General features: G+C 42.0%; 2 protein-coding genes across 5 annotated transcripts in view; one reads left to right on the top strand and one right to left on the bottom strand.

Moving 5' to 3' along the window:
- ZNF106 (zinc finger protein 106) overlaps positions 1-5,907 on the bottom strand; it is a 69,092-nt gene extending 63,185 nt beyond the window's left edge. Inside the window, exon 1 of one of the 2 annotated variants that reach the window (XM_082735453.1) lies at positions 5,597-5,907. The gene's annotated coding sequence lies outside the window, so the exon portion shown is untranslated. The remainder of the gene's footprint in view (positions 1-5,596) is intronic. The other variant, XM_082735454.1, reaches the window with a different exon arrangement.
- Positions 5,908-7,095: 1,188 nt separating this feature from the next.
- SNAP23 (synaptosome associated protein 23) overlaps positions 7,096-14,987 on the top strand; it is a 42,731-nt gene continuing 34,839 nt past the window's right edge. The window contains exon 1 of one of the 3 annotated variants that reach the window (XM_082735451.1): positions 7,096-7,184. The gene's annotated coding sequence lies outside the window, so the exon portion shown is untranslated. Of the gene's footprint in view, positions 7,197-9,001; positions 9,170-14,987 lie in introns of those variants that run through there. The other 2 variants (XM_082735452.1, XM_082735450.1) reach the window with 2 other exon arrangements.

Genomic DNA, 14,987 nt, shown 5'->3' with positions numbered 1-14,987 from the left:
CACATACTTTGAACTTTCAAAATGGCTCATTATAGACTATCACATTACAGAGATCTAAATCATTTACTGATATTCCTAAATGTCTAATATCATTAGATACTGATTACCTGTCGAAAAAGAGAGAAGGGGGTGCCTGGGTGGCTCAGTGGGTTAAGCCGCTGCCTTCGGCTCGGGTCATGATCTCAGGGTCCTGGGATCGAGTCCCACATCGGGCTCTCTGCTCAGCAGGGAGCCTGTTTCCTCCTCTCTCTCTCTCTGCCTGCCTCTCTGCCTACTTGTGATCTCTCTCTGTCAAATAAATAAATAAATAAAATCTTTAAAAAAAAAAAAGAAAGAAAAAAGAAAAAGAGAGAAGGGACCAGTAACATAACTAGTGGGAGTAATAACAATTTTATATTTATAAACCAGTTTACAAAAGATGGTGGAAAAGTATGACCTCGGAAGTAGATTATACCACTTGGAGTAGTATAAAATGAGATACTACCACCTACATATCAGGGATTCAGTTTAAATAAGCAGCAGCCTGGGGCACCTGGGTGGCTCAAAGAGTTAAGGGTCTGCCTTCAGTTCAGGTCCTGGGATCTAGACCCATGATGGGCCCCCTGCTCAGCGGGGAGCCTGCTTTTCTCTCTCCCTCTGCTGCTCCCCCTGCTTGGGCTCTCTTGCTCACTTTCTCTCTCTCTCAAATAAATAAAATCTTAAAAAAACAAACAAACAAACACTCGAGACAAAGAGAATACTTTTTTTAAAAAAAATGCAGCAGCATGGGGCACCTGAGTGGTCAAGTCTATTATGTGTTTGTTATGCATTCAGGGTTCTGAGATCAAGCTCCATGTAGGGGTCTGCACTGAGCACAGAGGGTGCTTAACAACCTCTCACTCCCTCTCCCTCTACCTCCCCAACCCTATGCTCTCTTTCTCTATTTAAAAAAAAAAAAAAAAAAAAAGGGTACAGCATGAACAGCCTGGGTAGCTCAGTTGGTTAAGCAACTTACTCTTGATTTCAGCTCAGGTCATGATATCAGGGTTGTGGGATGAAGCCCCACCTTGCACTCAGCACACAGTCTGCTGGAGATTCTCTCTCTCTCTGCCCCTCTCTTGCTCATGCTCTAAATAAATAAATAAATAAATAAAATCTTTATTTTTTTTTTAAAGATTTTATTTATTTGTCAGAGAGAGAGAGCAAGAGGAAGAACAAGCAGGGGGAGGAGCAGGCAAAGGGAGAAACATGCTCCCTACTTAGCAAGGAACCTGATGCGGGACTTGATCCCAGGACCCGAGGATCAAGACCTAAGCCAAAGGCAGTCGCCTAACCAAATGAGCCACCCAGGCATCCCTAGACAAAATCTTTAAAAATAAAATAATAAAAAATGAGCAGCAGCGATTTCTTCCAGTAAGTTCTTTTTTTTTTTTTTCTAAGATTTTATCTATTAGAGAGAAAGAGAGCACAAGAGACAGAAGGAGAGGGAGAAGCAGACTCCCTGCTGAGCCAGGAGCCCAACTTGGGGCTCAATCCCAGGAGTTAGAGATCATTATCTGAGCCAAAGGCAGATGCTTAACCATCTGAGGCACCCAGGCACCCCAAGCTTTGTCTTTTTAAAGGTAATTATTTATATTTTGAATAGGTAACATACTCAAAACATTCAAAACATTAAAAATAGTTTTAAATCTTAAATATACAAAAGACTTACAGCTGGTTTCCAAGGGGTGAAATAATACAATTTTATAATGGAGAACTCAGATTTACCATCTGAACCCACTAATCAATCTCAGCACCATTAACAGAAAAACTACACAGCATAGTGTATGATATCATCCCCAAAATGTTTAATTTGAATCCAATCAAGCATTTACCTGTACCTTCCAGTTTGCAGTAACCAGCTAAGTAAACCACTAGGAATCAGTCAGATAAATCCAGATAATTGACCAAGTCTCTTCAACAAGTCATGACAAAAAAAGAGAAAGGGAGAAAGAAAAAAGGCAACCGTTCTAGATTTAAAAATATTTCAAGAGGGGTGCCTGGGTGGCTCAGTGGGTTAAAGCCTCTGCCTTTGGCTCAGGTCATGATCCCAGGGTCCTGGGATCGAGCCCCATATCGGGCTCTCTGCTAGGCAGGGAGCCTGCTTCCTCCCCCCTCTCTCTCTGCCTGTCTCTCTGCCTACTTGTGATCTCTGTCTGTCAAATAAATAAATAAAATCTTTAAAAAATATATTTCAAGAGATGTAATAGCCAAATGCAATGCACAGACTTTGATTGGAAATAGGATCAAAAACAGTGGGGAGAAAAAAAGGACAATTTGGGGACATTTTTTAAGTGTGCTTTTTTGTAATCTCTATACCCAACATGGGGCTCCAACTTACAATCCCCAAGATCAAGAATTGCACATTCCCGGGCGCCTGGGTGGCTCAGTGGGTTAAGCCTCTGCCTTCGGCTCAGGTCATGGTCTCAGGGTCCTGGGATCAAGCCCCATATCGGGCTCCATATCGGGCTCTCTGCTCAGTGGGGAGCCTGCTTCCCCCTCTCTCTGCCTGTTCTCTGCCTACTTGTGATCTCTGTCTGTCAAATAAATAAATAAAATCTTAAAAAAAAAAAAAAAGAATTGCATGTTCCTCTGAGTCAACCAAGTGCCTCCAATTTGGGGAAATTTTAATAAGGATTGGGCATTACATAATATACAAAAATTAGTTGTTCAGTATGATTGTGCTACTGGATTATGCAGGAAAATGTTCTTTTTCTTAGAGATGTGTATTAAAGTGTTTAGAGATTTCAGGAATAAAAGCAAATACAGCAATGTAAAAACAGATTTTAAAATGATCAATTTGCACAGATTCATTATGGTATTTTCTCTATTTTTCTGGATATTTTTAAATTTCATTAAAAATTTCTTAAAAACATGATGTGGGAAACAAAGGCATAAGAAAAAATTATTAAATTTCCTTACCATCTACAGCCCATGACTACTATCTACAGTCCTTGAAACAGGCAGAGTGCCCTTCCTCTAGGAACTCAGCTGCGTCAATGTTTACACTTTGTTAAGGGCAAAAGGCAATTTTAGCCCACCCTGTAAGTCTACTTTAACATATAATAATTCCTCTGGAAACTTCATTTTTCTACCCCCCACATACAAGCTGGCAATCATCCCCCACACATATACACCTAAAGGGTCTCATAACTGAGTTTTTACTAAAGAGTAACATAAGACTTTTCCTAACAATAGCTAGCCCCCTCAGGATCCTGGAAACCTTGTTTCCAAAATAGCTAGGAGGCTTACACTGTCCCTAACACCCTCCCACCTTGAAAGTATATGATGGGCCTGATGACCCTAGGGCAACTCTTTCTACCCACAGGTCCTGTCCTTGTGCTTTAATAAAACCACTTTTTTTGGGCTGGTGTGCAGACACACACACACACACACACACATCTTAAATACAGAAAATTATTCCCTTCCCATTCCTGTTTCCCAGCCTTGTGCACCTCTAATCACTGTTACCAGTTTCTTAAATATACTTGCAGTTATATTCTATAAATACATATGCAAATACATAAACTTTATAAAAAACACACACACAAATGGTTGCGGAATATAAAACCTCTTTTGCACTTTTTTTTTCACTTGATATATCCTGGTTATTACTCAGTATTAGCACACAGAGGACTGGTTCGTTCTAACAAATGCAAAATTGAGTTAACCAGTCCTCCACTGATCAACACCTAGGAACTCTCATTTCTCCATAGTCTCTTTCAGATAAGATTCTAAGAGGAAAGAAAAACCCACTGACTGTAAAGTTTCAATTAGAGATTTAGCATGGTTAATGTACAATTGGAGTATTCCTATGCAACTTGTCTGCCTACATGTTCTTATTCAATGGATACACGTTATCAATCCTAAACTTCCCACTAAAATATTCATATTACATATTACACAATATGCATATTTCTCACAGAGCCATTCCTGGTCCCAGAACGAAATCAGCTAGCATCTACCATTATTCCTTGCTTTCTTTGTACAGAAGCCTCTTCTATAGTACATTACATGTGCTGTGCTCCAACCCAGATTTAAAAATTACCATTTGCAGGGGCGCCTGGGTGGCTCAGTGGATTCAAGCATCTGCCTTCAGCTCAGGTCATGATCCCAGGATCTTGGGATCGGGCCCCACATTGGGCTCTCTGCTTGGCAGGGAGCCTGCTTCCCTCTCCCTCTCTGCCTGCCTCTCTGCCTGCTTGTGATCTCTCTGTCAAATAAATAAAACATTTAAAAAAATAAATAAATAAATAAAAATAAAAAAATAAAAAATTACCATTTGCAGTTCTTCCTTTTAAAATATCATCCTTTTAATCAAAGTAATTGGTTCTGAAATAACTTGACCAGATTCCATCACACCCTCTTACCACCTTCCAAGCCACGCTGAAGTTCTCTTCTGAAGTTCTAGTATCTTTAAAGGTGCCTACCATTTTCTAGACTCAGGAGTTAACTCTAGAAACTAAAACTGTAATGTAGTTGCTTCTCAAAAATGCTTAGGACACTTAACTTGGTGTAACAGGAAAATGATGAGCCTTGGCATACGTGAATTTCACCACTTACTTTAGCTAGGTTAGCTTGAGCAAATTACCATCAAACTTTTAATGACCTAATTACCATCAAACTTTTAATGACCTAATCTGAAATATGCTTCAAAAAGCCACTTTCCATTACAGTATCTCATCAATTTTTGTGACAAACCTGAGTGTATCTGGCACTTATGCAGTAGGTGCTAAATACATCCTAACTGAAGCTAAGTATTATCTTCCATAGTTTCATTCACAACCGAACTGGAGAACAGGAATTTAGACAAATTTTAAGATTTCCCATGAGGTTTAGAATAGTATTGGGCTCTTACTGTTTTAAAAAAAAGTTATTTCGGCTTGAGTAAATTCGATATAAACCATTGTGGTGGATAAAGCATCTATATGTCAGGTAAGAGAACTTCCCTGAACTAGAATGGCATGGAAATCTCAAACTTCCCAATAAAATGGTTTACTCTAACTCTCAAGGATGATTAAATTGAGCAGACTCAACGGGGAGTGGGGTGCAAAGCATTTCCTCCCCCATAATTATGCACCGAGATTCGGACTCAATATTAAACTGACACATAGTGAACGCTCCATAATTAGTAGCTATTATTAAGACGCATCCCACCGGGAGAAGAGACCGAAGGAGGCAAAAGAACGGAGCCTGTCAGTCACAAGAGGTCGAAAGGTGCCCCTGGCCTGTGACCGTAGGCCTTTAAGCACCTGGGTCTACGAGATCCCTGCGGAATCGGGGGCCGAAAGAGGTCAGCGGCCTCCCCTAAAGGTCAAGGTTCTTGCAGGCGCGTTTCCTGCTGGGGCTAGAAGCCGAGCCGGAACGCCCCCGCGAGAATCTGTACCCCGAAGCCAGAAGCACCGCCTGGCTGTAAACCGCGCGGGCTCTGGGAGAGGAGAGTACCGGGATGCCGCTGCGCCGCAGCCTGCAGGAGCAGAAACCCGGCCGCGTCCTGCAGCCCAAAACCTTAGGAGCAGACCACCAGGACCCCGCCGTTCCGGCATGCCTCAACGCAGCCCGGCCACGCGATACTCACACTCACAGCCGACCCCTCTTACTCCATCCGGCCACCAAGGTCCCAGGGAGGGGGCTCTCCGAGGTCCCCTTCAGTTTTGGGTCCGGCGGCCCACTCCGGACCCCCTCCCCGCCGGGCACCGCCGCCGCCGCCGCCAGCGCGCAGGCGCACACCGCCGCCGTCACGCTCCTTTTTTTTTTTTTTTTTCCCTCAGCTGTCCGCCTTTCTCAATAATCTAGCTTTATTTGAACACACGAGAGTGAACAACGGACACAAGGAAAAGAAAGAAAGATCAAAGGCCTGCCGGCTTGCAGAAGTTACTTTGCTACACTGAACGCACCAGTAACCAGCCTCGCTAGTTCCTTTTTCATTCTTTTTGCTCTTTCTGGGCCTCCCTGTTGCTTCTGCTCTCTTCCTAAATCCCCACCATTCCCTTTATGCAGTGCGATTGTTTATGCTGAATTTCCAACCATTCCTGCCTTGTAAAACTTACTGAAGTTTAATGGAAGGTGCAAGAGTTTGAGGACAGACAGACCTGAGTTCAAATATTGACTTAGCTACTACTAGTAATTTATGACTTTGGGCAAATTACAAGTTTTCTTGGAAACTCCCAGTTTCTGCACAGTTAAATTTAGGATAATGGTATCTCTGCGGGGGGGGGGGGGTGCTAGGATTAAATGACATAACACGAGTCAAGTGCCTATCCATGAATGGATGCCCGTCATAGCACAAAAAAACCATGAATATCAATGATAGTATTTTAATACTTAATGTTTTTATTAAATGTAGTTCATACTTATTCCCCAGGATCCTACTTTTAGTGACTACAGTTAATCAGATAAACAAGTTACATTAAGATTAATAATGGTGGGGTGCCTGGGTGGCTCAGTGGGTTAAAGCCTCTGCCTCCGGCTCAGGTCATGATCTCAGGGTCCTGGGATCCAGCCCCGCATTGGGCTCTCTGCTCGTCGGGGAGCCTGCTTCCCCCCCTTTCTCTGCCTGCCTCTCTGCCTACTTGTGATCTCTGTCTGTCAAATAAATAAATAAAATCTTTTTTAAGATTAAAAAAAAAAAAGATTAATAATGGGGGGTGCCTGGGTGGCTCAGTGGGTTGGGCCGCTGCCTTCGGCTCGGGTCATGATCTCACGGTCCTCGGATCGAGTCCCGCATCGGGTTCTCTGCTCAGCAGGGAGCCTGCTTCCCTCTCTCTCTCTCTGCCTGCCTCTTTGCCTCCTTGTGATCTCTGCCTGTCAAATAAATAAATAAATAAAATCTTAAAAGAAAAAAAGATTAATAATGGTGTGAAGTGTTACTCCTCTTACATTATTGAAGTTCTAATAATGTCTATGTTTAACAAGATCTCCAATTCCTAAAATCAAAGTAAGTACTTCCCTTCATCTATAAATATAAGTCCAGATTTTCATCTAAAGGACTGAGGAACTATTCCAATTCTGTATTTGTGACATCACAATTTCTTGAAACACTCAAGGTCTGAGGTACACTGCTCATTCCACTCTCCTTCAAAGATGCAATGGAAGGACCACTTTGCCCTATAAGCTCAGGGCCATAGTCCAAGGAAAAGCTTGTAGAAGACCAAGGTCAACCATTGGTGAGCATCAAGGTACTCCTAGATCAGGGTTTCTTTTTTTTTTTTTTTTTTTCTTTTAAGACTTATTTATTCATTTGAGAGACAGAGAGCAGGGGAGGGGGAGCAGCAGAGGGAGAGGGAGAGAAGCAGACTCCCAGATGAGTGCAGAGCCCAGTCTGGTACTTGACACCACCACCCTGAGATCATGACCTGAGTGGAAACCAAGAGTAGGATACCCAACCAACTGAGCCACCTAGGCATCTCTAAGTCAGGGTTTCTTAACCTTGGTACTATTGATACTTTGGACATACTTTTTTTTTTTTTTTTTTTTATAGAGGTGGGGAAGGGCAGAGGGAGAGAGAGAGAATCTCAAGTAGGCTCCACGCCCAGTACAGAGCCCACTGTGGGGCTCCATCTCACAACCCTGAGATCAAGACCTGAGCCGAAATCAAGAGCTAGATGCTTAATGGACTAAAACACTCAGATGCCTCAATTTTGGAGATAATTCTCATGCTCTCCTGTGCATTGCAGGATGTTGCTAAGCATCCTCAGACGCTAGATGTCTGTAGTATCCCCCACATTTACATCCATTACATGCCTTTACATTACATCCTTTATGTTACACTTACATGCCTTTACATCCCCCACCCCAATCCCCATCAACTTGACAATGAAAATGACTCCAGACATTGCCAAATGTTCCTCAAAGGCAAAAATGTCCTTGATTGAGAACTATGGCATTATACCATGGCAGTAACCCATCCATAAATAAACTCAACAACTTCTGCCCACACAAAGTAATTGCTGCTTGAGAAAGTCACACAGAAGGGTAGAAGCTGAGGAGTTCATTTTTACCAATTTTATACAGGACTTTCACACTGCTTAACAGTCCTACTACTTGTCTGGGGTCAACTTGTTTCACTTTCTGTAACAATTACAAAACTTTTCCACCTTCCTTAAAACTCCCAACTCCTTTTCTATTAGCAGATGACTTCATCTCCTACTTCACAGAGAAAACTGAGGTCATCAGAAGAGAACTCAACTTCCTGTTACTAAACATAAAACTTACAGGCACATACTTCCTCTTATATTTGAAATATCTTCTCTCTCTTCCAAAACCATTCCCTCTTTTCCTTTGAAATACTATTTATTTATTTATTTATTTAAATTTCCAGAATTGTGATGTATTCTTAGAGGTGCCTGGGAGAGGTCCTGGACCTGTTTAAAGCCCTTCAACAGCTCTGTGTTCATAGCACAAAGCGCAGGCTCACTAGTCCACCCTTCCAAGATTTGGCCCATTGCTGACTATTTAAAGCTTATTCCCCACTTCACCCAGAGATAGACGATGAGCTAAAAGCCTCTAACCAGGATGAAGTACAAGGAATCTACCGAAGGTGCTATGTTCTTAATGGCATACGCCGTTCCTACAGGCTGGAAAATTATTTCTCTCCAATTCAGGCTTCTGGCAGAACTCCTACTTAGCCTTCCTGATTGAAAAGTCACTTCCTTTGGGAACCCTTCCAGACATCCCGAAGAATAAAGCGCTGTTTTCATTGTGCGCCAACTCGGCCTCGGACTTTCCAACACTACGCACTGTATTCCACCCACTATAATTTGTTTACATATCGTTTTCCAATCCAGACAGACGGGAAGACCCTGGAGGGCAGGGAAGGCATTCTTTTCTCCTTCTTTTCTTCATCGATCATCTACCAAACGGCTTGCCCTTGACAAATGTTTGTTGCATAAATACTTCCCACCTTTGGGAGACATTCGAATTTTCCGGTTAACGGGTAGTCCCCAGACTCTCCGCCTGCGTGGCAGGGAGATTTAAACCCCTCAGACCGTGATTGGCTCCAGCTCCAGGGGTGTGTCCGCGCTCGCGCTGCGGGGGAAGTGCGCAGGCGCGCGGGTCCGGCGCGCGCAGGCGCTGGGAGGACTCCGCTCCAGGTCCAGTGTGGGGGGTGTCCGAGCGGCTGCGGAGCGAGAGGAGTGGCCGGAACTGCTTGGTGAGCTTTCAGGAGTGGGGTTGAGAGAGGTAGCCTGGTTGAAGATTGGGATCAGGTCCCAAGAAGAAAGAGTATTATCATGACGGTGGGATCGGGCTTAAGGGGAGGAGTGGCGGTGCTCTGGCCGGGACTGGGCAGGCCGGGCCCAGAGCAAGGACGCTAGCCGCCGAGAAACTACAGTGGGGCCGGCGGAGGAAGGGTGGCGGGATGGTGTGGTTCGTTGAACTCCTCCTCACAACCAAGAAGAGGAAGGGTGACGGGATCATGGTTCGTTGGACCCCTCCTCAAAACCTTCCCCCACCCTACCGTGTTGCTATGATCGGAATTAATTGACTGTATGGTGACCACAGCGATCAGATAACTCTGAACTAGGTGTTTGAAGGTGTCTGAGGTTCGTGTCATTGGAGAGTACATGCTCTCTAGGAAAGTCCTTATGCCGTGGCTTTACTGTAGGCGCACAAAGGATCCGTGAAACACCGACTTTTACAATTCCGGGCTGCAGTTGGTTGCGGGAGACGGCGTGGGGGCGGGGGGCGGTGGAGAGTAAGTACTATAAAGTGCTGTTTCATCTCATCCTTTTTTTTCCATCATTAGTCACCACAATGTTAGGAAAGGTAGATGAGGTTAGAGGAAACCGAAAGACATCAGAGTTGGGAAAAGGAGACGAAAAGGGAGTATTATTTTGCCTTTTGCTAGTCATCTTTAGGAAGTAGGGAGACGATTGGCGAGGGGGAGTTTGGATACTGGCAGCTTCTGACAGCGTTCCCTCGGTCATGTGAAAATAACGTAGCTTCACAGTAGCAGATATTTCAAGAACTGAGAGGAATACTACTCCCTCTGCCTCTATGCCCTTAAGACTGGCATTCAGGGGACGCCTGGGTGGCTCAGTTGGTTAAGCAGCTGCCTTCAGCTCAGGTCATGATCCCAGCGTCTTGGGATCGAGTCCCACATCGGGCTCCTTGCTCCACAGGGAGCCTGCTTCTCCCTCTGACTCTGCCTTCCACTCTGTCTGCCTGTGCTCGCTCCCGCTCGCTCTCTCTGACAAATAAATAAATAAAATCTTTTAAAAAAAAAAGACTGGCATTCAGATGTGCTAGTAGAAAATACGGCAGATAAGACCAAATAGAAATGATTCTTTAGCGTTCTTGCTTAGCTTGGAAAACCACACTTGAAATTCATAGCACATCATTACCTAGAATACATTGAGATCTAAATTTGAACAATTTCATAGTAAGATTTTTAAAAAATTAATGTTTCTTCCACAGTTGGTTTAAGGCAGTTGATGTTTAAGGTATTCTAATGGTCAGTTGTCATTCATTCCTTTGGCAAGAGGTAATGAGAAAGAACACATTCATATAAATATTGGGAAATATTAGGAGAAACATCTCTGCTCACATTACCATGCTCCTTTGACAGTAAATGTGAAAATAAATAGAATGATCATGTAACAGCTTACAGCTCAGATATTTATCGCATTCTTCGCCTTTTGGGGTTTTTTGTTTGTTTTGGTTGGCTTTTTTTTTTTTTAGGTGCTTGTGGTATGTGAATATGTACTAGAAAATTCCTGTTATTCCAGTTCCAAGATAGCAAAGTCTTATTGTGCTATTATGTTCTTCAGAGTATGGTACTCTTTCCTGTAAAATAGTAGCATTTCTGTATGCATCTTAGTGTTTGCTTCTTTTACTCTAAATGAGCTTAAGCATAGTAATAGGATCACTTAACTAAAGGTCACATCATTTCTAATCATTCAGAACACAACCTTGAACCAAGAAGGAAGCAAAAAAACAAAACAAAAACAGGCCTTGTTGTTCATGGGACATTTCACTCCTCATGAACCATACCACCATCATAAATTTTGCCTTTTGGAAGATCACCTGTGTTATTTTATTTCATGTTTTTAATAGACATGTTTTCAACACTACTCTTTTCCAAAGTGATAATTTGTGAAATCATGGCTTTTATGTATACCTTTTTCTAGTACACATTATAATAAATATGTAATTTCAGTACATAACTGTTGCTTACATAACAGCTGAAATAATCTTGTGTTCACGTTCTGCACTCTGGAAAATACTTCCTTGAAACTAGACTCATTTTTAAAATAAAGTGATGTGCCCAGTGGACTTCAAAATTCTGTTAACTCAGTGATGGCATTCATTGTTGTGACACAGTTCTAGCACACTTACTTATCTGGTTTCACCAGATGAAAGTAGATTAGAGTAGCAAAAGGGAAAAAGAGGATGTTTGCTCTTTGACATTTTTGTGAAATCAGCTGCCTTTTATTTTCTTCTGAGTTTAGGTGCCATGTCTTAAAACATTCTGAAAGATTGTTTTTTAGTTGTGTTTGTACTCAGTGTTACCCATATTCTAGCATTTATAATACATGATGCTGCTTGCATTCAAGAGTGCTGAACTTTTTGATTCTAGTGCTATATTTTGTTTCTAGGTTTGTAGATTGAGCTAGGACTAGATGACAAGGAACTGATCTTTTTCTTTGTTGTGGTGGATGGAGACTTGAAACAGATGGATCCAGTGCCTCCAGCAACTGGAGGAAGTGGATTGTAGAGCCAGGAAACAGCATGTACTGTTCGTTTTGTAATATTGGTAGTGGAGGTGGTGTTTCATTTGCAGTCATTTAAATGCACGGACATTTTGGTTTTGATTTCAGTTTGGGTTGTACTGCTAATAAAATATTTAAATCACTGATAAGTATTTTTTTCTGGAATCCCCCCATCTGTCTTGATTTTTGTGAGATCCATAACTTGGAATTAAATTTATTTGAACAATGCTTTGACGATTGAAATTACCTTTAGATGGCCTTTTGAGACTTCTAAAATAAAGTTCAAACTTCTTGGTTAAAATATACAAGCCCTTTAAAACCTGTTTACTCCTTCTACCTTTTAAAACCACCCTACCCATCCTGTATACACATATAGTATATTCTGACATGACTACTGAGGCCTAACATTGTGACACTTCTTTGATAGTTTGACATCCTAATTTTTTTAGGGTTGATCATGCTTGGATTTCAATTCTCAAATCAAAATCACAAGAGATGTTTAATAATTATGAAAAATTATGATAGCTTTACTGAGCACTACATACCAGCCAAGGTTTAAATGCTTAGCATGAATTAACTCAATCCTTATAATGCTCAAGATAGCCATTATATTCTCATTTAATGAAAAACACTGAAGCACAGAGAAATAAATTAAGCAATAGTCAGGATTCAAAAACATGCCTCCAGGTATTGGGCACTTAACCACTGTGCTGTTTTGCCCTTTGTATAAATAAGAATGTCACTCTTCTTCTTTTTTAAGATTTTATTTATTTATTTATTTATTGGAGAAAGAGACCAAGAGCGTGAGCAGGGGGAGGGGCAGAGTGGAGGGACTAGCAGACTCCTTGCTGAGGACTGAGCCTCATCTCGGGCTTGATCCCGGGACCCAGAGATCATGATCTTTGGTGAAGTCAGAAGCTTAACCTACTGAGCCACCCAGGTGCCCCAAGAATGCCACTCTTTTAACCTAGTGTGGGAGATACTCTTTTCCAGGGACGTGAGTGCTTAATGTTCTCTATCTCTGGCATCTGATTCCTTGAATCAGAGTATTTGAGAAGCTAACCAGAAAGCTTCTAGGTGAACTTGGAGTCAGAGCCAAAATACTTGGATGACTTGGGTAAATACTTCATACAGGCAAGGTGAAGCCTTGCTAATTGTCCCTACCTCAAACTTGGTGTCTTCCTCTGCAAATACCATAGTTAAGTCTGCCAGATTGTATGTCTGTCCTACTTGGAGAATGGATGCTGCATTCTTGAGCCTCTTTCTTAACTCTTACAGAGCATCCCTTTTCTGTTTTCCATAGCCTTTCTTTTACACAGTGTGGATACAATTGATTATAATTATATATAGATGTACCTTCCTAGGATTATATTCTGGTCAGTTAGAGTAGAATTGTGGAAGTTCCAGGGTGGAGCAGGACTTGAAACCTAGATGTTGGACTTCAGCAATTAAGTCATAAACAGTACTTCTGTAAAGCTGAAGTGTAATCTTGATCTTTTTGGTTCCTGATTTTTAGTGTTATTTTCTCAGCAGTATGCTTTGTGTCTTGAATCATGTGCTTCAGTGCTCTTTGAAACCAAGATGTTTAATCTTGGTTTCAGTGGTATACTTCTTATATTTGCAGAGTTTTGAGCTTTGTAAGAATGGCTAAAATTGTTCCTGTAGAAGAAAGTAGAAAGGAAACAAGAGAGGAAGTAAAAGAAGGAAACTAACCTTAATATGAATAAAGGTCTCATCTGAATGCCTTTAGAAAGAATTAAATTTCCTAACCAGAGCAGGGGCTCTTTTTGGCGTGATCCGGAGTATTTTGAGTATTTTAGAACACTGTGCACCTGGATTTAGTGTGTGAACATCCTTCCTTCCTTCCTTCTCAGGCAGAACTGAGCCACACAGGCATCCTTAGATCCCATTTTTAATAAGAACCATTAAAAATATTCACACATGGGGCGCCTGGGTGGCTCAGATGGTTAAGCATCTGCCTTCTGTTCAGGTCATGATCCTGGGGTCCTGGGATCAAACCCCCACGACGGGCTCCCTGCTCAGCGGGGAGTCTGCTTCTCTCTCTCATACTCCCTCTGCTTATGTTCTCTCTCTGTCAAATAAATAAGTAAATCTTTTTTAAAATATTTTTTAAAATATTTTATTTATTTATTTGACAGACAGAGATCACAAGGAGGTAGAGGGGCAGGCAAAGAGAGAGGAGGAAGCAGGCTCCCTGCTGAGCAGAGAGCCTCATGCAGGGCTCAATCCCAGGACCCTGAGATCATGACCTGAGCTGAAGGCAGAGGCTTTAACCCACTGAGCCACCCAGGTGCTCCAGTAAATCTTTTTTACAAATGGGACCTAAGAGCAAAACATACATTCCTAATGAAAAACTAGGTTCTTTTACCCCATAAGTGATGGTCCATGTCTGAATTTCTACTTTGTTCTCTGTAATCCTTTCTTCTATTCTTTCTGTTTATTCTCCATTATTCATCTTTATATCATCTATTTAGAGTCTTTAAGAAAGAGGTACGTAGATACAGCATGACATGATATACAAGTATGAGGTGGGGATGGCTGGCAAGGCTCACCCTGCTTGAATAAAATATCCATCCCAACCATCCAGAGTATTTTGGCTCTGATTCTAAGTTCACCTAGTAACTTCTTGATTAGCCTCTCGAATACCACAGATAGAGAACATAAGTAACATGAGCACTGTGCTAAACACTTCACATACATTAATTCATTTCTGAAACAGCATTGGGAAGTAGAACTGTTACCCTTTTTATTTTTTTTTTAAGATTTTATTTATTTGACAGACAGAGATCACAAGTAGGCAGAGAGGCAGGCAGAGAGAGGAGGAAGCAGGCTCCCTGCTGAGCAGAGAGCCCAATGTGGGGCTCGATCCCAGGACCCCAGGATCATGACCTGAGCTGAAGGCAGAGGCTTTAACCCACTGAACCACTCAGATGCCCTAGAACTGTTATCCTAATGAACAAGGAAACTGAGACTTGAATAAGCTATGTAAATTGCCTGGGTATCAGATCTAGGATGAACTCGGGGTCTGTCTGAGCTCAGACAGACATTACATTACATACTATATACTACATACTCATAAAAACTACGTTATGTTCATTCAGCACAATTTATTAAATTATCTCACCTAATCTAGAAGTAGCAAGTTTAGTCACAGGAGAATTAATAGTAACTGCAATCATTTTCAGCCCAATTCAGCCTTGACATTAGTTGGGGTAGTCTTAGTCTTAAGCTAAGAAG

Source organism: Mustela nivalis, assembly GCF_964662115.1.
Source record: "Mustela nivalis genome assembly, chromosome: 6".
Classification (NCBI taxonomy): Eukaryota; Metazoa; Chordata; class Mammalia; order Carnivora; family Mustelidae; genus Mustela; species Mustela nivalis.
This window is presented reverse-complemented; position numbering and strand designations above follow the sequence as displayed.